A 26,682-nucleotide genomic window follows, 5' to 3' on the forward strand; every position below is an offset into this window, starting at 1 on the left:
AGATTTAACTTCGAAGCTGTAAAAAGCACAATATGAAAAACGCACTATCGCAAAAACCGTAACAGTTCAGACAGCTTTTCATGGTCCACCGATCGAGTGGACCATGCGCCGTCGAGCAGTCATGGAACGTGGGTCCCTTTGGATAAATGGGTCCCATTGAAACGGGTGGAGGCGGGCTGCACAAGTAAGCCCAAGCTATTTACCTTTTTTATTTAATTTGAAAACCTGTTTTAACCTAGCCAAGTGCCATCACGTTTCGAATGCAAGTTCCAATTACATTCAAGGTGTTTCGAACAACTCCTCAAAATATCCTAAATTTCGTTAAAAGAAACAACCGCACAGTCAATAGCAATCAGGGTGCGATGTCAATAGCAGGCGAGAGTGATTCCTGTGACAACTACCGCCATTTCTGTCTCTTCATCATATTCTCCTCCGGAACTTGAGGGCGACAGGGTGAAGATTAGTTACGGCTCCGGAGAACCACCTAAGTGCATTGCTTAGACTTAGGCGCAGCCTCGAAATATATTCTCCGTAATGATCGACGGAAGAGACGGCAGTCGGCGATGGCCTTTGGAGATTTATTCATCTCAAGGTTTAATAAAAGGGCATTTCAGGGGCAATATACGGTAAAAGTGGTAGCCGGCAATGTAAGAACTGAGGCTGTGATATTAGTTGGTTGGTCGATGACGTTTACCGTCCCAAAGTGACTCCGGAAATTTCGACCACCTGGGGTGCTTTAACGTGCACTGCTTTAACGGCCACATAATGGGCTGTTGCCGCGCAAGGCGGACTTATTGTTGTCCGATGGCGGAACGAATCACTGCCACATCGGCGCAACTATTTGGGCCGTGACCCCTTTTCCCAAGCATTTCACCCCAGAAGAGCCGAGCACCAGGCCGGGGGAAAGCTTGTACCCATTTAAAAACCGGTGGGTAACCGGCGGCACCAGGGATCGAACCCGGTACCTCCCGAATGCGAGGCGGATGCTCTACCATTGCACACACAGCACACGGTCGCCTTGCTTTCCGCATCCATCGAAAAGCGGCCGCCGAGGCCGGGATTCAATCCCGCATCCTTGGGAACAGTAGTCAAGCGCCGTAACCACTGCGCCACCCCGGCGGGGTGAGGCTGTGAGAAGGAGAACGGGAATGCGGAGTACGGAGTACGGAAAAGATGAATTCAGAGTAGAACGATTGCGGAGGCCCGTCCGATGTGCCGAGTGCTCAGTGTCCTAAGACATTGTTTATGGTTTATTGCACTTTGTAGCAAAAATACAATTTTTTGCCGTGGGAACGAGGCTAAAGGTGACGTACAAGTCACCTGACTGGGCCTTCGGCACCACAAAAGACATGTGCAACACAACGCAGCAGGCACAGAGCAGCACAAAATAGTCAGTCATATGTGAGAATGTAATACAAACACAAACCAGGGGCAAAATACATAAAATTCAATCTGTAACATACATCAAGGTAACAGTGTCAACAGTAATTGGTATTACACAACGGAAATAGGAAACAAATAATCAAGTATGTTCCAAAAAGTACATCTTAATTTTTTTTTAATGTTAACAAGGAGGATGATTCTTCAAGTAGATAAAATATGTCAGGATAGCAGTTCAAGAGGTTAGGGATTTGCCAGTGAATTAACTGCATACCATACCCGGTCCCTATGCGAGGTTTTATAAAGTTCACATTTCTAAGGACGTAATGTGGATCAGTGTTGATAAACGTAGTTAAAAACGCATTACTGTCAGTTTTGTATTGTCGATATATAAATTCGGATAGTCGTTGTTTATAGAGGGCTGTAATACTTAATATATTACTTAGTTTAAAGTATGCAGACGCAGAATCATATCTAGACAGGTTGTGAATAAACCGAAGGCCTTTCTTTTGCAAAATATAAATCTTTTCCATGTTGGTTTTTGTACCCACTCCCCATACCAACAGGCAGTACTGAACACGAGACTGGACAGTGGAAAAATATAGTTGCTTCCTCAAGTGCATTGGCAGAAGCGGGCGAAATTTATTCAGTATGCCTATGTATCGGGCTGTTTTGCTGGATACAAAGTCTACATGATAAGACCAGCGGAGGTTTTCGTGAAATAGAACACCTAAATACTTATGCACTGAAACACGTTCTAAGGAGGCAGATTGGAACGAAAGTGTGATATTTTTAGTTATTGGTTTATTGACAGCGGAAAAAAGTATATATTTTGTTTTATTAACATTTAACATCAGCTGGTTTGCACAAAGCCAACTCATTGGCGGGTGGGCCTCAGGCAAACTACTGTATACTGTACCATAGTTTATATATGTCTTTTATTTTTACCTACCCTTTTCTTTCTCCCTATCACTCACCTCTTTGATTTCCTCTACCTTCTCCTCGCTATCCCTTTATTTCCGCCGCCCCAGTTCAGGTGCTTCAGATATCAGATAGCAGATACCGGCGCTGGTAAACATCTTTTCTTTCCTTTTGTACATACAATAAATAACCACAACAACAACAACAACAACAGAGTAGAACAAGCAGACAACAGCTGAAATTTGTGGTGGCAAGTGCGGGGAGAGCATGCATTGGGGGGACTAATGTGAAGGAGGAGCTGTGAGGAGTACAAATGGAATGGAGGTCACCGGATGTGTGGTTGAGGAGGGGCCGCGAGGAGGCAGCGGTGTGGGGTCCGAACGGGGGCGGCGCTCATCTGCCACGTGGAGAGCGCATCTGCCGCAGAACGAAAGAAGTGCAGTGCGTGATGCATGAACGAATCCTAACGATCGGACTTCGTTCTGGCTCGTAAATGAACTTTGTTGTTTGGGCAAATTTGACCATATTTCGGAATGAGCTCCTTTAGCGAGTAACAGGCAAAGTAAGCATCTCCACCGAATCGAAGAATCGATCACCGTCGAGTTTTCCAGCGTGAGCTGCATCTGTTGGGTTTAGGGGGGCTCTACCGGGAAACCAGTGAGGCAATGAGGCCCCCCGTAACATTCGTAGGCGCGGTATCGTGTTCTGCGCATGCACGACCGTATAGTCCCCAACTTCGGGTTAGTCTGTAGTAGGGACTAGAAATAATCTCTGGATGAAACTCAAAACAGAGCAAAGGAGACTGAGTTGTATTGAGCTCTAATTAGTTCGCATAAATATTCTCATTTTTGCACATGCGCTGAACGAAAGATTGCGTTTCGCCAAATTTCTGGTTTGAACTCGTTAGGCACTGAAGACTCTATGCAGTCATCGCAGTGCGATCCATGCACTACGTGATGAGCACGAAATAGCAAAACATAGCACCCTGGTTCGAACCCGACCGCGGCGGCTGCGTTTCGAAGGAGGCGAAACGAAGACGCTGCGCTGTGCGATGTCAGCGCGCGTTAAAGAACCCCAGGTGGTCGAAAATGCTCCGGAGCCCTCCACTACAGTTATTCTTTCTCTCTTTCCACTTTAACTCCCACCTTCCTCCTTTCAATTACGGCGAGGTTCAGGTGCCCAAAGAAACAAGTGTGACAGATACTGCGCCTTTCCTGACCTGTGAACCAATTAATATTATTAATAATATTATTATCACAGCTTCTCCCGCAATTCAAACTAGGCGCCATCATGAAAATGGTTTATTACCGGTGCTCTTCTGCTATCTGGCTCCTTTTGTTTGAGCAGTTGTGATGAGGAGATCATGTGTTACATAAGCTTACGACTTACTGGAACAAGCCCCACCGCAACGACCTGTCTGAACCTGTTAATGAGGTGGGGTGGAGGTGGTGCTGGATGGACAGCGATGAACGCTGGATTTTGTCCCCACGCGCTGCGGTTGACCGAAACTCTAAAACGTCGTTGTGGACACAGCCCTGCTGGTCAGGGTGGGCCTTCGTTCTGACTGTTACGTAACCTGAAGCTCACCGACAACGGAAGCTAAAAGGATTTCATGCCTAACATACAGCAACGAACCTAATTTGATATCTCGGCGAAGCCCGCAGGTCAGCGTCAAGCAAGGCAGTGCCCCAGCCTGACAAAGCACGTGTTAAACAGCCACTACTTCCTGCGCTGTGAGTAGCCGTCTTCACCAAATTCCATTCGAGAGCAAGTCAATCTCAAAGCAAGACCACGCATGGCAAAGACTTGCATGTGCAATTGAAAATATGAATATGTGCGGTATCCACTTGGGCAGCCGTGCTGCGCCACAGGCTGTAACTACGTTTCGGACTCCTCTTCGTCTTTGCTTTTGGAAAGAGTAGGGACACTAGCGAGTCGCGCAGTTTCCTACTAGTACATACATTTTGGCGGTAAATAGCAATAAGCTCATGCGCATGGCTGTGCTATGCCGGTGTGCTTTGCTAAGCACTTTTTTCGTAAGAACAGTTCGTAAACACTTCGACACCTCGTTGGCTCACTGCCATGATTGCGAGTCCGACCGTGATGCATTCCATACTTGCAGTGACATCGCGTGGCGGATCCGATATCCGAGTTGGGCCTTAATCTCGAACACAAAAAGCTTCCCCAGCTTTCCATTGACCCTGGGCTTGTGGAGGGGAGTTGCCGAAGCGTTCGTATGGATGATGATGGGTTGATGAGTTATGTGTGACACGGGCGCACGGCACGTTAGGGTGTCAAGTCTCCTTCCCATCTGACAACGGCAATAGTCCGAGCCTTACTCAGGTATAGCTGTTACAGTATCGTAACAAATGACTTTTTGTTACTTGAAGCGGCTCAAATGAAGACGAAAAGTGCATGTGCATGAAACTGCTTTCATGTGTGATTCGTGAAACTTGGTCAACAAGTTTGCCAAATCACCTTGAGGGCGATCATTAGTGAAAGTTGTAATGGATTGTTGTTTCTTAGATTAAACTGCGACGTAATTATTTCTGTAATTATTTCGGGCGCGAACAATGTAGTTGTGTGGTTCGATACGTTAAACACGTTAATGAAGCACATATATGTCACTAAGCTGAATTCGTGTGCACAGCCTAGCAATTGTGATTTTCATGTTTTTTTTTTTTTGCGGGTGTAACGTCCCACAGCGACTCAGGGTATGAGAGACGCCGTAGTGGGCGACTGTGAAAATTTCGACCACCTGGGGTTCTTTAAAGTGCACTGACATCGCAAAGCACACGAGCGTCTTGCTTTCCGCCTCCATAGAAAAGCGGCCGCCCAGGCCCTGATGCGATCCTGGATCCTTGGGAACAGTAGCCGAGCGCAGTAACCACTGCGCCCCCCCCCCCCCCCGGTGGGCGGTTGTTATTTTGAGTTGGTACACTTGAACTTTGAGCTAAATACATAGGGAGCGCGAACAGGCCATCTCGCTGAACAATGAACTAAAGGAGACAGACGGCACCAAGCAGAATCTACCAGTTGACGCAGCTTTTAGCAGGCGCAGAGCGACCTAGCACGGTGAAACTAAGAGCTGTTGAGAGTCGCATGTACGTTTCTGTGGCATTTCTTTTTAGTTTGTGGAAGTTAAATACTCAGTGAAGACAAATTTGTTCATTGTTTTGAAGGCTTCACAGCAAAGGGCCAATTCAAAGCAGTGAACTGTCTTCGAAAACAGCTGGCTGTAGTGTTAAAGTACGCTTTACGTTTTATTTATTAATATTCAAAGGAGCTGTCAAGTGACTAGATTTCGGTCATCCATGCCGCATAAGCACACAATGCAGCATCAGAGGAGTGGTCTGCAGAGAAAAGATTTTTTTCCTTGACACTCATCCAAGGACCCTGAAGTGGCATCGCTCTCACGTGGAAGTGTATTTGCGGCGGTGGGTTATCGTTTAACGCCCCTAGAGGAGCTATTTACATGAACGGTAATTTGGTTAAAAAATTTCAGTCTGCTGTTTTTGAGACCATACAGCTTCTACTTCGGAATTTTGTCACCAAAATAAGCCAGTAATTAAAAGTTATCAATTATTGGTTCATAATTATTAAAGCAGGGAAGACAAAATATACTGAACACTGGGTTACGCCATTCTCAACTGCCATCAGCTGATTTCGCTGCTCTTGAACATGCCATCTTAAAAAAAATGTAGGACACTGAAGCTCGGCTTGATGATGGCTGCTCTGGATGTTTCCCCACTGGCAGATCCTTTGCTACTCGCCTAATAACTCTTCCGTGATACCGCACAATGGTTACATTAGAAAGCTTTAGCGTGGCGCGATTAACGATCCGTCACTGTGAGCCGCTACCGCATGCCAGCACTGCGTACGCATTGATGTTTTTTGCTCCAACCACGGCTAAGAGCAGAAAGATAGCATCACGAGCCCACTAGTCACGTAATTCTTTCTGTACAAGGGTATTTCGTGGGCTTTCTGTGAAGTTAGGGAAAAGGATATACGTGAGGATTTTCTCATCGCAGTTAATGACAAAGGGCTTTCTGAAGGTCCTCTCGAACTTCGCAAGTAGCATTTGTTGTCAAAAATTATTTTTAGCCATTTGGGTTAATAACCTTCACAAATGAACTATTTTAAATACAAAATAACATCTCTGCTGCGGTTCGTGGCCGCGAGCTCAATATCATCATTTTATCTCGCCTGGCTGTGACATTTCATATTCAAGTCCTTGATCAAGTTGATCTGAGACAGCCGATTAGGTTTAGTCTATCTCCATTACATTCGAAAAAAACACCGCTTAGTTGTGTTTTTTAGCTCGAGTTGTTGTTATTCCATAAAAGATTAGGCTAAAATATGACGGCACGATCGCTCCTCCTGCTGTGTCTTGGCTTCGCGCATAATCTTTTACAGCATTAAAACTCGTGTGCAAACTCATCCTTCGAGATATATCTCTGTCTCGAAGGATCACAGCTCTTAAGTTTGCTTTTGCAATATGCCAGGGTTTGTGGGGTTTAACATCCCAAAGCGATTCAGGCTATGAGACGCCGTAGTGGAGGACCCCAGAAATTTCGACCACCTGAGGTTCTTTAACGTGCACTGACATAGCACAGTACATGGGCGCCTTGCTTTTCGCCTCCATCGAAAAGCGGCCGCCAAAGCCGGGATTCGACTCCGCATCCTTAGGTTCAGTAGCCGAGTGCCTTAACCACTACGCCATCCCGGCGGGGTGCCAGGTTATGTTGGTAACCGTTCGTGCCTTTATCTAGATGTTTCTTTATCGCCTTTAAATTGAGCATTGATAGGTGGGACGCGGATTAGTAATTAGACGACTAGAGAGCACGTTCACTGCTATCGGCGCCGCCGAGTTCCTTAGTTCTTTTGAGGGCACCAGTCAGCCAACAAAGAGTTGATTCAAGTGCTACTACTTCTGTCTGTTTCTTGGCGCCTACGGCATTGTCACCACCATGGTACAATATCGTACACAAAGCAGAGCAATTCCAACACGGTACTCAACACTCCGTATTGCCGAAGCTGTGGCATGGCACCAATTTTAGACTAGCACTTACGCTAATCTGCATCATACACACTTTCTCTTCCGCTCCTGCTATTCAGGTTAATACCCCGGCTACCAACAACGCCGACCCACAATCTTAAACTCCGTTTGGGCTTCCGCAGCTCCACAAAGCTGCGTCCCTTCCACAACTCTTCCCACATGCCTCGCCTCGTATAGAGCCGACTGACCAGTGCCGGATAATTGAGCGTATAGAGATATTTTCGGTGACCAACACGGCTGAGAGCTCATACTTCTACCTTGAACGTTTCTCAGCAGCACCAAATCGCAATACTTGAGACAGCTGTTCTTGAGGGCCTTTAGAATAATGACGGCACATGGAGCATGGACTAATGGCTCCCATCCGGAGAATAATTGCATATTTCGCTTTGAATGAACAGTTAGCATTGAGCTGCTAGTTGGAAACGTGCAAACATCTGGTTCTCAATTATCACTTCGAGTGATGTGGTAACTGCAAACAAAGTCAACAACATTGACGAAATATATCGTGCTGTTCATTGACAATGCAACATAGCAGCGCATTCGTAGCTGATAGTGGTTTGATTGGTTTAACTTCCTAAAGGGACGCATTGGCTATGATGGATCAGGGCTCTATAGTGTTTTAGATCATCTTAGGCTCTGTTAAGTGCATTAACATAGCACGTGAAGCACACATTTCTCTTCATAAAAATACTGCCGCCGAGGCATGGGTGTTATGTGCTGAAGGAAACATCCTTTTCCGTGTGTTTATTATGCATGTTGTATAAGCAATGGATATGATTAGCTTCAATTTACTAACTTTGTAGCCAAAACCAACAGCAAGAGTTAAATTTTCTTTATGAATGAGGAGTGCATTTCGTATTTCGTTGTGGGCATTGAACAGTAACTATTATGATTCAGACTATATATCAAAGACGAGTTTGGCGCATGAACTTCTTGAGCAGAATGTTCTGCAGCATATATACCCATAAAATTGGATTCAGAGACGATCAGGCATGTTGGTTATTCACAGCACGCACGGGCAAGCAGCTCCTCCCATTTCTTCCCTGAAAATTAAAATGCTAAATGGGAGGATGTCTTTACCTTGCTTTAAATTCGCTCTTATCTAGCCATGCATTTCGTGGTGTGACCACATCCTGACAGCTTCAATAACCAATTGGCTAAGCTTTACCAGATGCGTTCTTTCGTCGACCTGTTAATCAATGACAAACAAAGCCAATGCGAGAGCTAGTATCCAAGCATCTCAAGAAGAGGTGAAGCCTACAGCTGTGCCGTATGGGCTTTAAATGGGGTAGAAGTTAAAAAAAATGTTTCGAGCCAGCGCAACATTTTTTTCTAAACAGATGATTCTGAGGCTTTTGTTTTCGCACCGAGAAGGAGCAAGAGTACCAAATACGAGACTACGGAACCAAGCTTAAGAAATATTATACAATGTGTGCTAGGAAGGTCGGAGATTTTTATAGGAAGATAGGATAGGATAGGAAGATTTCAATATATACAACTACTGTTATGAAGGACAGGCTTTCGGGGTGTTTATGACTGATCGATATGAGCGAAATGTAAGCCGACATAGGGATGGTGTACATTTTCATAAGCACATGAATTGATGCATTTTGTCCTGCCTAAGAGAAGTGTCACAGTTACGAACACATTTTCAGTAGAAGTAGGAAGATGAAAACCACTGAATTAATCGAGCCTTGTTTTATCAGGAATATAAATCAGTGTTCGAATTAGCGAAACTTTGGTTTTATTGTGTGCTGCCTAGAAAAAATATTGAATCTTGAACCACTTTGCGACATGTTAGAGCATGCGATACTTAAAGTCGTAATGTTCGTCCCGTGTGTGCTGCAAACTAGTTTTAATTAGCGTTTTGTTCGCTTGCCTCACTTGATGTCCCGTGCTGCTGATTCCCGTCTCTAAATTTCGGCGTGAACAAAAATGAACCACCCTAGCAGCAATTTGCCTTGAGCGATAGAAATCAACTGTAAATATGGCGTTTACGCTTATGAGAACGAAATTGGCAGCCAATTTTGAAGTTCGTTTGTACAGAGATGGTCAATCCTACAACCGCACCTCAAACATAAACGTGTCGACTTCTTCCCTGATGCCTTCCTCCGAGATGTTGTTCTTGAAGTGTTCGAGCAGGAGTAGGTCCATAAAGGGCCGGGCCTTCTTGAGTCCCACTCCGGCATCGTCCTCATCAATGCGCACCAGGCCACTGTCCACTTCTTTTCTCAGCTCTTGCTTTCGCTCGGCTATCACCTGCGCCAGGCAACCAGGAGCACTTAAATACTTAAGTGGGGATAAAAAAAGAAACCAAATATGCAGGTATTGTAATCGAACTGCATTTCAGCAATCCTTCCCAGGAGGAATACAAACTCAACTATTTGCAAATGCTAACGAGACTTTTGAAGCAAACTGTTGTACTCGTAGTCCTTCTCGGAGCATATAGTTCGCAGACCTGCAACATCTAGTTAAATAACTGGCATACAAGTTGTCTGATGAGGTGACCAGCGTCGCCCATGCGGCTGGCGCTAGATACGCGACTGCAGCCGTTGACGTCGTTGTAGCTCAACTTAACAGAGCATTTGGGGCGAGATATAACTACAGGTGCTGACTTGCTAAACGGTAGTATTTATGTTCCGTGCAACTTTTCGCTGACGGTGTTCGCCACCGCCAGCCTGCTTTATAACCGCTCACGTGAAACGTTGTGCAAAACCTTGGATATCATTTGAGATTTGTGATAATCTTCTTAAGATAGCTATGACGTCAAGGCCACCATATTCAAAATTCTTGTTAATTTAATCAGCGCAGAAATACGGCGAAAATGAAGGGCTTCAGTTTGAGATACATAAGAAGGAAGGGAACCAGCACCTACTGACAAAATGGAAAGCACAGGGAATATTTTATTAGTAATTAATGTGAAGTATAACCTAAATAGCGGAGAAAATCTATTAGAAAGTTGAATAAAAATAACCACATACCGCCGCTGAGAAGCAACCCTACGATTTCCGAATTACGCGTTACTCTACTGACCAGCACAGGCTGTTCAATCTTCCATATATTGATAATTTATGTTGCGTGCAACATATATCCTTGATAGTTTTCGCCGGCACAACCCTCCTTCGCAGCGGCGGACGTGGAGTCTCCTCCTCTTTCTTCTGATCGATTATTTACGCGATTGCTTTGTACTTCGCATTGATCATAATGCTAAAATGGACCCCTAATTATGCTTCCCTTTGTGTAGGTGGTTGAATGGCTACACTCTTATAAACGAACTGTTACGCAATGAGTGAAGCGTATTTAGGCAAATATAACAGCCTATTCACATCACTGCACATCACAAAGACAGCATCTGCATTATTTCTCTATTTAACACGTATAAGTGGGCGTTTTTTTTACATATTTGCTGTTCGAAGGTATTGTATTATGTGTTATGTGTATATTTTTCATATACGCACGTAATTAGAAAGTACAGGTCTGCCTGTTTAAATGAGAATTGTGTGTTCATTTACAGGCCCATTTTGTAAAAAATGCCAGTATTATTAATGGTATCTGAAATAAACACATAAATAATGTTCACGCGGGGATAAATTAGCGAGATAATAATTGGTTGTAGTTTTACGTTGACCTACACATCGAATTATCAGCGAACCAGCTTAGAAGCCCATTTGCTTTTGTGACTGATTTTCTCTGTTTCCAGCGCTGGAACTATCGCGAATGTTTCTTCAGCTCCAAAGCTATCTGGAATGCGCTACAGGAGTCATTTACAGCCTTGCGGTAGCAGTATTCGAGTTTTCATATCTGTGATGCTCACTTCATCAACGAAGCGATAGGCTTTGTTCTAACAAGAAGCCTCCAAGTCATAATGAGCATGCTTAGGGCTCGGAATGAAAACCGCTTGAAACCGCTTGAAATATTTAAAATGTCATATTTATTATGCCTCATGCTGTTATGTGTGTTAGTACATGGTGCAAATCATGTTCGCCAGTGCTAGTTGAAACAGGAGTAAGCACCGTAAGAAAGAATCGACGGGCAGAACTGAAAGTGCCCGCTACTTTGTAATTCCGCGGACCGCGACGTGGATCACAGAGTGGAACAGCGATTTGGACCTGGCATATTTCACAAGTTCACACTTGGGCATGACCTGGAAGTTAGATGTTTCAAGCTGTGGCGAACTACTTCGCCAATCAGAGGAAAGTCTTTCCTTTAATCCACACAAAAGAGAAAGCTTTACCTTAGCCAAGGCTTGAACAATAAAAATAAATTATAAAAGCTAAACTGTGCCTAACCATGCTTTACCGATTCTTCGCTCTGTATAATCAGTTTTCACAGCTAAACCGGTGTTGAACCAGGTATAACGAAAGTCTGTACTTCCATAACCGGGGCTGGCTGGGCTAAGCCGTGGACATCTTTTATCTGTGTTATTGCTAAAGTGGTGGGATATCACAGTAAGAGTACATAAATGATGTAAACTGTCCGGAGTATGGTTCAGAATGCGCACACATCTTTCCTGCGGTTTAATTTTTTATTAGTAGGAAGTTCATAGATGGTCATCTGTGGTTTAGATATCTTTTGCTAGGTTAGTCGTTAAGTAGATGGTCGGAACATGCAAAGTGCTTACGCTTTCGTATATGCAACCAATTCTAGTGTGCAGCAGCGCTAAATTTATATCTATGCCTGTTAGTATCATGCAGACTGTTGTGGCTAACATTACAGCTCCGATATACACATCTCGCGTGTGTGTACAATCTTGAACATAGATTCCAATTCCTGCATCTGTTCACTTATTGTGTTCATCTCTTAAACTATAGTTCGAAGGTGCACCTGTTCTATAGTGTTTACGATGCGTACGTTGAGCGAGTGGTCTTTAAATTAAGTCTTGGTTTACAAGGTTCATTTCTAGTATCCTGATCTGGGGTCTGTCGCGTGGTTTCTTGACACATGTGATCCTCGTTCATTATTTTTGTTTATAAATGCGATATTTTGTCCTTACATAGAGTAATCATTTTTAGTCTTTCTCCTTAGTGTCGGAGTCTTAAACGTTGGTAGTCCTACGCAACACATCCACCGAAAGGAAAAAAATATATAAAAAATGACTACCACTTCTCTGCCATCCATGCCACACCAAAGCAACTTAGACGCGCTTCCCCGCCCCTAATTTCGATTCTTGTGTTCGCCAACCTTCATAAAGCAAAGTTTTCTGCTTGAGCCGGGCTGTACCTTGCGCGTGAAGGAGTGAAGCGTATCGAGGCACTTGGCGGCCTCTCTGCCCATGGGGGTGAGCCTGTATATGAAGTCCACCTGCAGAATCGGCCTGAAGATGCGTTCCACGAACAGCTCACCCATCCTGAGCGAGAGAGAGAGAAGAGTGCGTTATGTGTTAAAAGCGCACTAAAATAGCAAAACATTTTAAAAACACGAGCGCAAAACTCAAGTGCTGCTCCAGTTACACCGCACCATTTTTTGTCCTGCACAAGAACATAGTGAACATGAGAATGCACTCCATCAGCAAAATGCCTTGGATGATAAATCAAATAAGAACTGATCGAAAGCGCTTCAGCCTCCAGCCAAATTAGAATGCAATGGTCAAAAGGGAAGCGTCATTAAATACTGCTGCTTTGAAATGCCGACTTGCCACAACCCGGCAGTAATCTTGAAAAAAAGAGGAAGACAGGTGACATACGAGGCGTCTTGATTACTTGTCACGTTCCAGGTTATACCTCGAAGAATGTGTCGTACCTTGAGTTCGGAGTAGACATCAGCAACAACAGTCAATTCACGTGCGTACCGTTCAGCGGGAGAGTTAATGCAATCTTCTTTATCTAATTAAAGAAACCATGAACTGGTCTCCTAAGCTTATCATTTGTTAACAGCATGAAAACTGTCCTTTTATTCTATTCATTCATTACCAGACGCTTCAAAGGTTGTTGAACCTTCATGATCTATGGAAACAGTCATCGTAATTTCGTTGCTATTGTAATAGGGCGTTTATTGACGCTCAGATGGAGAGCTGTGAGGAGAGGACCTTGCAACGGCGAGCCCAGCGTACTTCTTTGTCTTCGTCGCACAACGCACTGGGGCATGTCGATGGCTGAAGGGCTGACTATCACAGTACATTTTCCCCCCGGGTAAAAAAAAAGGAGCCATCCTGGTGACTTATGGCGCGGAAAGCACAGCGGGGTCATAGAATGGCTTCATCGGTTCACGTGAACTGTTTCACGACCACGGCGACGCAAGTCCGCAGAGGGCGTGACGGGCTCAACTACGTAGTTGACTGCAGATGTTTGCTGAAGGACCCTATATGGCCCGTGGTAGCGAGCAAGAAACTTCTTTGAAAGGCCAGGGGTTGTGGAGGGCACCCAGAGCCACACCAGAGAGTTCGGGAGATATGACGAAGCTTCGCCGGTATCACGGAGGTATTTTTGTTGCCCCTGATTTTCTGTTGTGAGAGAGCGGGCGAGCTGACGGCATTCTTCTGCGTGCGTGACGGCATCGGATAGCGGGGAAGATTCGGAAACGTCAGGGCGGTAGGGAAAAAGTGTGTCCATAGTACAGGGTGGCTCGCGCCCGTAAAGGAGAAAGAATGGCGAGAATCCAGTAGTGGTCTGTGTCGCGGTGTTATATGCGTAAGTTACAAGCGGTAGAACTTGGTCCCAATTCGAATGGTCGGTGTTCACGTACATAGCCAGCATGTCACCGAGAGTGCGGTTGAAACGTTCTGTCAGTCCATTCGTCTGAGGGTGGTACGAGGTAGCGGTGCGGTGTATGATGCGGCATTCTTTCAGGAGAGCCTCAAGAGCGTCTGATAAGAAAACGCGTCCGCGGTCACTGAGCAGTTCGCGAGGGGCACCATGGCGAAGAACCAGGTATTTCAGAATAAAGGCAGCCACGTCGCGTGCGGAAGCAGAGGGCAATGCTGATGTCTCAGTGTAGCGGGTCAGATGATCCTCTGCCACGATAATCCAGCGGTTGCCAGCTGAAGTTGTAGGAAGGGGACCGTATAGATCTATGCCGACACGATCAAACGGACGGGCAGGACAGGGCAACGGCTGCAACGAAGCAGGAGACTTGAGAGGAGTTTTTCGGCGTTGGCAAGACTGGCAAGAGCGGACAAAATGGCGGACAAAGCGGTACATTCCACGCCAGAAGAAGCGTAGACGCAAGCGCGTGTAGGTTTTCAACCCTCCGCCGTGGGCGCACTGGGGATCAGTATGGAAAGCAGCACAAATTTCGGCGCGGAGATGACGGGGGATGACTAAAAGCCACTTCCTTCCGTCGTGAAGATAATTGCGGCGATAGTGCAGCCCGTCACGAATTGAAAAATGGTGAGCTTGGCGGGCAAGCGCCCGAGACAGACGACCTGGAGAGTGACTTGAAAGAAAGTCCAGAAGTGTAGATATCCACGGGTCGCGCCGCTGTTCCGTGGCCATGTCAATAGTGGCAAGCGAAGACAAATCGTAGGCGCAGATCTCATCAGGCAACGAAGAGGGAGGCAGCGGTGAGCGCGAAAGAGCGTCCGCGTCAGTATGCTTGAGGCCTGAGCGAGATATGACACGAATGTCATACTCTTGGAGGCGAAGAGCCCAGCGAGCAAGGCGGCCGGACGGGTCCTTGAGGGACGCCAGCCAGCACAGAGCGTGATGATCAGTGACCACATAAAATGGTCGGCCATAGACATACGGACGGAATTTGCCGATGGCCCAAATAATGGCCAAGCATTCTCTTTCCGTAACAGAATAATTGGACTCTGCCTTGGTCAAGGTGCGGCTTGCGTACGCCACCACATAGTCTCGGATACCAGGTTTGCGTTGGGTGAGAACGGCGCCTATCCCAATACCGCTAGCGTCAGTGTGAATCTCAGTTGGCGCATTCGGGTCGAAGTGGCGGAGGATGGGAGGCGAAACCAAAAGACGGCGTAAAGTGTTGAAGGCGTCATCACAAGCAGGTGTCCATGCGGAGAGGTCGGAGCTGCCGGAGAGGAGCTGGATGAGAGGAGCAATAATAGAGGCGAAATTTAAGATGAAGCGGCGAAAGTAGGAGCACAGGCCGATGAAACTTCGTAGCTGCTTCAGTGATTTTGGGCGTGGGAATTCGGCAACTGCACGAAGTTTGGTGGGATCGGGAAGAATGCCATCCTTAGAAACGACATGAGCGGTACTTCTTAGATTCAGTTGGAGGCCGGCGGTAGCGAGACAAGTGAGAACGTCCTTCAGTCGGAGCAGGTGGGATTGAAAATCGGTAGAAAAGACTACGATATCATCGAGATAGCAAAGACAGGTTCGCCACTTGAATCCACGAAGCACAGTGTCCATGAGGCGTTCAAATGTGGCCGGGGCGTTGCGAAGCCCAAAGGGCATGACGTTGAATTGATATAATCCATCTGGTGTGATGAAGGCAGCTTTAGAGCGGTCAGCGTCATTCATTGGCACCTGCCAGTAGCCAGATCGTAAATCCAACGAGGAGAAAAACTCGGCGCCCTGCAAGGAGTCCAGTGCGTCATTGATGCGTGGCAGAGGATAGACGTCCTTGCGCGTGATCTTGTTGAGCCGGCGGTAGTTGACACAAAACCGGAAGGAGCCATCTTTCTTAGGTACCAACACAACTGGAGACGTCCAGGGACAGTGGGATGGCCGAATGACACCACGACGAAGCATGTCGTCCACATGATCAGCAATTACTTGGCTCTCCGAAGCCGACACGCGATAGGGGCGCTGGCGCAAAGGTGCGGTTTTACCGGTGTCGATGGTGTGCTCTACGACAGACGTGCGGCCCAAGTCAGTTTGAGGAAGGTCGAATGAAGAAGCGAAGTTCTGCAAGAGGGCGACAAGTTGATCACGCTGCGCAAGTGGAAGATCAACATCAATAGCATGTTGGAAAACGTCGGAGGGCGTCGAAGCGGTCGCAACATCGCAAGAGCACAGACTAACGTCGAAGGAGGGGGTTGAGTCAGCAAGAGTGGTGATATGACTGGGATCAAGCTCTTCAAGACGTCCAATGGATTCGCCACGGAGCAGGACTGCTGTGCAAGGAAATGGGTTCGAGGCGTAAAGTGCACTCTCGCCGTCTTGAATTTCGAGAACTGCGAACAGAAAAAGGAGGCAGGGATGACGGGAGGCGGCTTCGGAAGGTGTAAAAATCGCAGTCAAAGGAGTTACACACTCACAAGACAGTGGTACGAGGGCAGCAGAAAACGGAGGAATGTCGGTGTCATGGGCGACGAGCAGTGCGGGGAGGGGTATCACAGAAGGGGGCATCACAGAGGGGGGCGAAGGCAATTTGCGCGCGAGCACAGTCAATAACGGCCTGGTGAGTCGATAGAAAATCGCATCCGAGGATGATATCATGCGAGCAGTTCGGCAGAACAATAAACTCGATGGGGTACAAGACGTCTTGAATGAGCACACGGGCTGTGCAAGATGCGGAGGGGTGAATGTGCTGTGATGAGGCGGTGCGGAGCGAAAAGTCGGAAATCGGAGTGGTCACTTTGCGAATTTGACGGCAGAGCGCTTCAATGATGACGGAGACGGCTGCACCGGTATTGACGAGAGCGAGAACTGTGGCACCTTCTACAGAAACTTTGATAACATTAGCGGGACGACACGGAGGACTTCAGGAATTCGAAACAAGCGCAGTTCTTACCCCCGGAACTGCGACTGTTAGTTTCCCTCAACGGTGCTGGTAGGACGTCGCAGAATTGGAGAAAGCGATCGGCGCCGAGGAGGATGTGATCGACGAGTGGCATAGGTTTGGCCATCTTGTGAGACAAATTGAGAACCGGGCGGAATCATTTGCGAGCGTGAGTCGGTATCGTACGGGTAAAGTCGAATGTCAGGCTGTGAAGGTTGGAGGCGCTGGCGACAAAGGCGTGCAACATGGCCCGGCCGACCGCAGGCATAGCAAATCGGAAGGTTGTCAGTAGTACGCCAAGGTTTCATAGGATGTGGGCGAAACCTTGAGGGTGGGGCTTGGAACGAAGGCTCAGCACGCGGCGGTGAACGGTAGGCAGGGACCTGCACATAGGAGCCAGACGTGACGAAGGTGGTGGCCTAGCCTTACTTGGGCATACGTGAGAGGTGCCGTCACAGGCGGCAGCACGGGGTTGGACGGCAAGACATCAGCGACGTGTTTTTTCACGACACGGCGTATAGTAGGGGCCAAAGATGGAGCCAGTTCAGGAACGAGGCGGCCCGAGTCTTGAAAATGGGGAAGGAGTGAGAGTTGACGTGCGACCTCTTCACGAATAAAATCTTTGATCTGTTGATTCAGCGGGCTCCCTTCAGAAGTTGGCGAACCACCCAGGGCTAATGCGGATACGCCTTCTTCGCACACACTGGAGCGGCGCCTAGAAGCGCGCCGCTTGCGGAGCTCGTCGTAGCTCTGGCAAAGCTTCACGATTTCACTAACGCTGGTGGGATCTTTCGCTACCAGCATCTGGAAGGCGTCCTCAGTAATGCCCTCGAGGATGTAGCGGATTTTGTTCGCTTTCCGGCATGGCCGGGTCGACTCGTTTGCAGAGATCAATGATGTTTTCTATGTAGCTGGTAAAGGTCTCATCAGCGCGCTGAACACGGTCGTGTAAACGTTGTTCGGCATGAAGTGAAGTGTTCGGCCGCACTGCCGGGCGGCGCGAAATTCTTTTTAAATTCCGACCAAGATGACAGGTCAGCATCATTGTTGCGAAACCAGAGGTTCGCCACGTCAGTCAGGTAGAATATGACGTTACTGAGCTTGTATGAGTCATCCCACTTGTTGTAGCTGCTTACTCTTTCATACGATGACAGCCAGTCGTCGACATCTTGATCGGCCGTGCCACTGAAGAGGCAAGGGTCACGCTGACGCACGACGACAGAACACATGATCGTGGGTGGAACGGCCGGCAGCGTCGAAGTGGACTCGTCTTGCATGGCGGTCGTATAGGGTAGTGTACGGCTTCGCAGATCCAGTTTGGATGGGATCGTACCCGGCACCTCCGCCAATTGTAATAGGGCGTTTATTGACGCTCAGATGGAGAGCTGTGAGGAGAGGACCTTGCAACGGCGAGCCCAGCGTACTTCTTCTTTGTCTTCGTCGCACAACGCACTGGTGCATGTCGATGGCTGAGGAGGAGGAGGAGGAGGAAACAACTTTATTTAACGCATTACATTAAGCGTTAAGAATGTCCTGGGCCAGGGTCACTAAAGCCAACTGATCTTGCAGCTGGTCACCGGCTAACCAAGCCCGCCACGTTGGGGGAGGAGGGTGTGGAAAGTGAGGAGATTGGAGGGCGACAGGGCATGAAAAGATGCAATGCTCCAAGTTTGCATAGTGTTCTGGGCAATTTGGGCATGCAGGGGAATGTATGATTCTGTATAGAAAAGATGGCTGAAGTGCTGACTATCACAGTACACTATGAATAAATGAATTGGAAAATCTGCTTCATTGCTTATCTTATTGGCACAGCTGGTTTGCCAACTGGCAATACAAGCCCTCCTGTAATCAAGACATCATGTGGTTATGCTGTCGGATTATGGTGTTATAAATTCGATAGAGAAGACGATGAGCTCATACAGATAAGCCATGGGTGGTATGAGAAACAGAATCGAATTGCAAAATCGCGCCGAGTGCCATGAATGTCGCATTCAGTTTGCGGAATGTGATTATCGTATGTTGGGCACCCTACCTTTTATTCTAGCCTTGCCTTCTGCTTTCCAAGTATGTGCTTTGTTTTTCTTTGGCAATGGAAAATATCTCTTCGTTTGATGTTCAGAGCAGAAGACTCCCTTCGTTTGGTTATTCGTTTTCTTTTAAAACCCGGCGTGCTGGTTTGTCTTTATTTACCGCAAGCGCCAGGCATCCCAGAGCGCAGTGATTACAACATGAATCGAAATGAAAGAAAATGCAGTAGAATGCCTACACCGATGTCATTTCTGCTAGACATAAAAACTTTCAAAACATTTCGTTTCGTAGACATCGTTGCGAAACATTTATTGACGACCGATGCAATTTCAGCAGAAAGGTAGTTCGATTCGTGAGTTTGGACAGGAATAAATGACTGAAAAACATTTCTAACAAAGGTCGAGGTGGAGTTTGAAATTCTGCTCACTGGGATGGGATGGAATCGATACAGCGGGGCGACACTTAGCTCGATGAGGAGTATTGGATGGTCGTAACGTTTATGAAGTAAAGCTAAACTAGGAATGTTACTGCGTTATGCTAAGAGAGAAATGACAGTGTCAGTTTTCATGCTTTAAACACTGGCAGTTGGTCTTCTTTTTTTGAAGTTATACATGAGAAATACTTCCATGTACCTCGTTTTTTGCAGCGCATAGTCGGACAAGGACAAAGCACGGAGGAAGCCGAACGATGTGTTGCGGATGGCGTAGATGTGGTGACGCGATGCAGCGCAAAAAGGGAACAAGTTTTCGTTTAAGAAAACAATTTCACATTTGAAGGAGAAGAACTTGTCACTGTTAACAGCTGACAAGGAATGAGGGTTTGTGATTCTTCCAGACGTGTGTACCTCTCGAATGCGGCGGAAGCTGTCCAGTCAGCCTTTGTCAAATGGTCTGATGCTTCTACATCCAAGATAATAAATACCGAAAAAACAAACAAACAGTGCGACCAGTTTAATATTGACAAGCTTTCTCGAGCATTAGAAGAAAGGAAAATGACCAGCTTGGAGTTTTTTTTACAGTTAAAACACACAAGATAGGATGCCCTCTGCGCGTAATTTGTCCGAAAAGATGACCCGGCGAAAAGACGTTGCAAAATTCTAGCAAGGCAAGCTCAAGCTGCGTCCTGTTAACGACCCTTTTCAGGCGAAAAAAGTAGCGAAGTAGTCAGGTTCTTCAGCGACAATAGAAGCAAGCCTTTTAGCGAGTTCTCCGTCGATGTCAAAGATTTATTCTACTCAATACCGTAGGATGATTTCATGAGACGCGCGTGTGTTTCTATTGAAAACCATGGCGTCGTAGCTTTTCAGAATGAATGTGGCATTATTCTTGATGATTTATTTTGGAATTGCTGTCAGCTTACCTGAAATTAGCTTTTCCAGAGTGGAATGGGTCGCGTTTTATCCATAGGCAGGGAATTTGTATATGATTATGCAATGCCCCAGTCCGCAGTGGCCCTTTACCTCGCTATGCATGACAGAGCTATGTATGACAGAACTATCAAAGCGCTCTAAGGAGCGCTTTGATAGTTCACGCGTTCTAAAAATGTTCCGGTTCGTGGATGAATATTAATGCTTTTAAATTGCAATAATAAAGCTATATTAATTAAGGTACTTCAAGTTCTGATAGTGTTTGCGATGACAGCGACATCACTAAAATTGACCCACACAGTGCCAGACAATAATACCATGTATTTTCTCGAACTAAGACTTTTTTATCTCACCTAATCATGTTTGCTGGGCATTCGAGTCAACGAGCAAGAAACCCATTTCAGCTTGTGGTTCTGTTCACTCAAAATTAGTAAAAAGGAATATTGTCCGATCTAGTTTTGATAATGCCTTGATGAAGTCATGTGAGCACGAACTTCAGTATAGCGTTTCAGCTCAAGTGTGCAGGTTGACGCAGTCAAAATACTCGCAGGAACTTCTTTCTTCTCACGCTTGAAAAATGTTAAAAAATTCCTGTCCTGTTATTTTGGTGTTCCTTCCTTGTCCTCGTCGCTTTCGCGCCGTCTTCATAATCCACTTCAACCATGAACCAACTAGCCCAAAGCAAAGTACTTCTTCCAAAGGAACCAAGACAGGCCCTTCCGCTAAGTCCAACAGCGAAACAAGGTAGCAGTTATTCTTTATGTGCAAAACAATTCTCATAACCTCAAGAAGATTGGCAAGAAGGCAGGTGTTCACGTGGTCTTTTCGGCCCCGCACCGCCTATCTAGACTTTGTCGCATGGTGAACGAAACGACAAAGAGAGACACGGCTGTACCGCCATAGCATGCGCAGAACATTATTATATACTCTATTCCCTACCGTGTGGCAAGACATACACCGGCCAAACTGGCCGATTTATTAATAAACGATTAATGGAGCACAGCACTGATTTTTCAGGTTCATCGTTCAGAACCGTCCAATGTATCAATAAACGATTAGTGGAGCATATTGATAATTCTTCAGGTTCATCGTGCAGAAACCGATCAGTTCATTGCACCTACGAGTACATGCGACAGCAATAAAAAATGTTCCCCTATCTTTGAAATGACGATCACGCGAAATAGTGGAAGCCACCTTGATTGCTAAGTACAAGGGTGAATGCCTCAGCACAGCCTCCATTTTCATTTCGACCAAAGAAACTGCATTTGTCTTTGATTGTGCCTGATTTTATCTTTGCTTTTATTGGTACTCTTTACATGCCATCATTTTATATATTTATTTTTAATTTTAGATTATTTTTTGCTCCTTTCGGTTACAACCTTCCTTATTCCGGCTTTCTTAATCATGTTTTTTTTAATCATTGTCTTTCATTCTACATACCCATGCTAGCCTCATTGGTTAATTCAATCTTGGTTTTTGTTTTTGTTTGGCGTATTAATAGCTGGCGTTCGATTTTGTTCGAACATTTGCATCACTCTACATTCTTTCATGTATCATTCATTTTTGTACTCTATCATGTATTAATCTGCGGTTGTTATGAAAAAAAAAAAGAGTTCTTATAAACAAAATCGTTTCTTGCGCCTCCGCTTTTTTCTCGACATGAAGCTCGTTAAGAACTGGAAATAGTGTTGATTCTTTTTTTTTTCATGCACTCTCGCCCCTCGCTACTTTTATCAGGGCTTAGGTCATGTTGCTTCCATATCATGCTTCTGTTTCTTTTAATCGTGGATTAGGCTTACCGATTCATGGATATATATATATATATATATATATATATATATATATATATATATATATATATATATATATATATATATATATATATATATATATATATATATACACTTAATCTGATTTGTCCCATTCAATGCCTTGCTTTTGTATGCACCGGTTTTTTGTCCCTTTTTTTTTTGAGATTTTGTTCCCCTTGGTGGGTGTTCTTCTGTGGATATATATGGTGTGGTTGGCGGATTAACAAAATAAAGTCGCAGTTCAACGCTTGACTGTCTTACTTGTTCCTCCGTGCTTTGTCCGTGTACGGCTACGCGCTGCAAAAAACGAAGGGAAACCAACTAGCCCGACAGCTTGTCCCCTTCCACTTACCTGTTATTTCACAATGCTTATGAAATGCTATCAACGCTACATAGTCAAAATTACTCCGATACCTTTGCACTATAGCTACTTCCTTACAAAGTCACATTTTTGTATGGTATGCACTAGTAATTTAATGTGTTTGAATAGTTACCTCCTTTTTGCTACATTGTAATCAAGAATTCACAGCGTTGTACCACATCGTCGTTTCTTGGTAGTCATCAGGCTGCGTGCAGCAGCCTTTCGTCCATGAGCTGCACGATGTATTTGGTGAAACAAATGCATTAAAAAGAATTAAAACCAGAGCGATGCGCAAAGTCTCCTTTCTGAAATATCGAGACATTGCAGCTTGCGTTACGCCATTTAAAGCTAACGAGACATGCGTTGTGTAAGCAGAAGTGCTTTGACTGCGTTTTAGCCTGAAGACATCATGCAGTCATGTAACTTTGACAGATTTCATGTTAAATATTTCAGTCTTTTTAGTACAACATTTTGTCGAGGTTTTACACTGTGTGATATAGCGCTCTGTAGTTAAGCGAATGAACAACAACATTAAACCTTTGAAGTTACTACTTCTGCGGTATGTTGACGAGGTAATTGCAATTAAATAAAAATTATCAAGCAAACCACTTTGCCCAGCCAAGAATATGCAAGGATACAGGATTGTATGTGCTTTTGTTAAGACGTTGTGATCCAATGATTTCCTAATTTAAGGCAGACACCCCGCTGTTACGATATTCGTTTGCCTTACCTGTTCACCGCTGCGACGTAAGGGTTGTGCTCGTTGCTTTGAGCAGATATTGTCGTTCAATGGGCAGACGAAAGCATTCGTAATACTCCTTGCACAAAAGCTCCGACAATAAAGCATAACTCACCGCATATGATGTCCAAAGTGCAAAGGGTGATCAGAGGCACGACGTCAAACTTTTTGTTCGCGCGAGATAGCTTCGCCAGCTTGGTGGCGAGTGCCATAGACTCGGAGTTTATGGTGGACATGAAGTCCTCCAAGATCCGGAAGTGGAAGGATGGTGTGAAAAGGCGCCTCCTCGACCGCCATTTATCTCCGGTGCTGAAAACAAAAAATATGCTATGAATGTTGTTTTCAGGGCTTTTTGAGGCGACAGAGCCTTTTCGAAGCCCATCGAAAGGCATGAATCGGGGATAAATTAGTTTTCAGTCTAGATGCAAACAGTGGAACCCTTTTCGCGTGGTTTATTGAGATGTGATTGTTGAGGACAGCGCGAGCCTGGAGAGCCTACGCTCCCCACTAGGATGGGAAAAAATGACGAGGCAGGCGAGGTATACGCAGTACGCATGTGATGCGATATCTTTAATGGTTCCCGTTTGCAAGCTGCCTTTCCAGATACTAGTTTGGACATAAGTTCTAGCCGAATGTTTCATCTTTTGATTCGTACCACTGTCATCTACAGTTACTCATTATCATACACCCTAATGTTAGGAGTAAACAAATTAAACTGGGTTTATTAAACTTATTAATTACAAAATTAGGTTAGCATGGCCACAGCAATCTTGCCTTGTTCGTATCTAACACCCATCTGCTCTTTTGTCTGGCGCCGTGCGCGGGAGCGCGTCCTCCTCACTCTCCCTCTCTTCATCGTTCTCTACACCTGGAGACGGCTCGGGTTGCAGATCTCTGCTTCGCTTGCAGCGTTCCCTTCGCATGGCTCGCAGACGGGTCCTTTTGCAGGGCGTCGTCCTTTGTCGAGAGTTGGCGTTCACATTCGGCCACCCTGTTTCACCGACCGTCCCGGTTGGAATCGTCCTCACATTGCGATTCTTCTGAGCTTGTCTTAGTTCTTCGATCTTTTCCTTTGTGAGTGCCCGTTTGGCTCAGGAGAGTCGGTAGGGACGAAATTTCACTGGCTCCGGTGATGTCAGCTCAATGTTCATTTCAGCGGAATTCGTGCAGCCGATGTCTGAAACGGTGCTTGCGAAGCAGTTTCGATATTTGCAAACAAGCTGTTCGAGTTTTTCTCGCTCTTCAGGAGTAACATCTGGGCCAGTTTTGATGTTCTCGCTGGGCATCATTGAAAGCTGAACAACAGTGGTGCCCGATACGCCCTCTCGTAGTGGCGTATCGTCCGGTTAGCAAATTTCCGCTTGTTCGATCCGCTCGTTCTCTTTGATGGTGAGGTCATGATAAGAAATGTTCATGATCGAGACGCACGTTTCATTGGCCCCGTCAACGCTGAGGACACAACATGGTATGCAATGCTCTCTACCTTCTTCACATCTGAGCTGAACGTCAACGAACACATCCGAGCATGGTGCGCTGCCTGTGGCGTGGAGCTTAACGAAACCGACATATTGTGGGGGCACCACTGTTTCCTTCGCCCAAAGGCATACGGGTAGTTCTGGGAGCTCTGGGATTTCAATTGACTGAAGCTTGTCGTTGCTATCGGCCACGTTATCGTGCTCCTCAAATATCCGCACGGCGTTCTTCCTCCTCACAATCGTGACGTGTGGTTGCTCAGTGAAAGGTTGGCCCACAAGTAGGGGTATGGGCTGTGACGCGTCGGGCACAATTAGCACAGGTACGTCCGCTTTACCTTGGTCGACCGTGAGATTGACGTGTGCTTCTCCACACGGTGTCACATGCTCTGACCCGTAATCCTCGATAGTGAATGTCTTGATTCGAGTAAGCGATTCCGATGCGGTCTGCATCCTCTTTCCGCATAGTTACGCATTGGCTGCCGAGATCGACGTATGATCGTATCTCGGAGCCGTTTGCCTTCGCCATCATGAAATACTTTTTGTTCGCCTTTTCAGTGGCTCGGAGGTCAAATCCCACGACGTTCTGAGCAACGCGCGCTTCTCTCTCTGCTTTTGCTTTGTAGTCGTTTTCTTGATGACCCACTCGCCCACACGCTGTGTATCTCGCCCTCCGCGGCGAGGCCGGGCAATTGAGGGACTTGTGGCAGTACTCGCTGCAGTTGAAGCAGAGTGGTTCTCCCCTTTCGTTCTATGGCGGCTCCCTCCTCGCCCTCGGAGAAGTGTCCGTACGGCCACGGTTGGTCGACACCTGTTCGCTTTTGTTGCTGTGGGTGTAAGAAATGGCGGGAAAACGAGAATTCGGGAGGCCATCTGATTTGGAAGTTTTGGAAGTCATGTTTCCTAACCATTCTTCAATGCACTTCAGGTAGTTAAGAAGGTCCTCTGGTGCCTCGTACGGGCGAACGCTCACTGCATATAGCTGAGTCAGAACCTCAGTAGAGTTGGCGTTGAAATCTGAGTGTACACTGCGCCTTATATGAAATCACTGGAAGATATCTACAGGGGATACGCAATAACCATAGGCCGTCATAAGGTAACAAGCCTTCCTTTAAGGAAAGGTGATGGGCAAAGAAACTCGATTTCTCCAGTATTTTGTAGTCATGATATAGTTGCGCAAAAAAAAAACACACACACAAGACCGGGTACAGGACGAGGCATGAATCGGCACGCGCTTTTCCTGTATGCGGTCTTGTGCTTGCGTATTTTTTCGCTCAACTATGTCTCAAGTGTTGCACCAACTAGCCCGACAACACATCGTACTGAAGTATTATTCAGGCTTGGTTAGTGGAAACATTGAGACCTAAAATTTAAAAAGGCATAATGTATACGGTATAAGACCTGGTGCAGAACACCTCAGTAATCTGCGATTCGCTGGTCACATTTTCCTGCAAAGTAACTCTGGCGACAAACAGCAAAGAATGATTGATTATCTGGATCAGGGATTCTCAAAGTCGGTCCTGCGGAATCCGGGGCTTCCGCGGTCTGCTTTCGTTAGTTTCGTGAGCTCTCACTGAATGGCACCACTCCTCTTCGGCCACGGCGCAAAACGAGCGGAAGTTTTTCACCAGCCCATTTGGGGTAAAAAACGTATCTTCCGCCTACGTTCAAAGATCAGCCTATATACCTCGAAGCCACAGGAGCAGGAAACGGCAGATAATCAATAAAAATCCCAGCTGGCCGGGCATTGACCGAGAGCGCGAACGAGTCTAACGTCGGTATAGTTAATAGTTTTCTGCGCTCTTGTTCTTGATTTAGGAGCCTGAGCATAAGTGAGAAGCGGGAGTTCAATAAAAAGCTCATTGGCAAAGTCAAGAAAATAAATTGTTTGCAAAACAACTAAAACCTAAGACCCAAG

General features: G+C 46.1%; 1 pseudogene across 1 annotated transcript in view; it reads right to left on the reverse strand.

Annotated features, from left to right (window-relative positions):
• LOC146177826 (cytochrome P450 4c3-like) overlaps window positions 1–26,682 on the reverse strand; it is a 111,504-nt pseudogene that overhangs the window by 43,369 nt on the left and 41,453 nt on the right. The window contains exons 5-7 of the transcript XR_014701095.1: window positions 23,284–23,601; window positions 12,581–12,707; window positions 9,431–9,619 (exon numbers count right to left, since the gene is read on the reverse strand). The product of XR_014701095.1 is annotated as a cytochrome P450 4c3-like (transcript). The remainder of the gene's footprint in view (window positions 1–9,430; window positions 9,620–12,580; window positions 12,708–23,283; window positions 23,602–26,682) is intronic.

This window comes from Amblyomma maculatum, chromosome 10 (genome assembly GCF_055883805.1).
Source record: "Amblyomma maculatum isolate TAMU_Amacu chromosome 10, ASM5588380v1, whole genome shotgun sequence".
NCBI classification, from domain to species: domain Eukaryota; kingdom Metazoa; phylum Arthropoda; class Arachnida; order Ixodida; family Ixodidae; genus Amblyomma; species Amblyomma maculatum.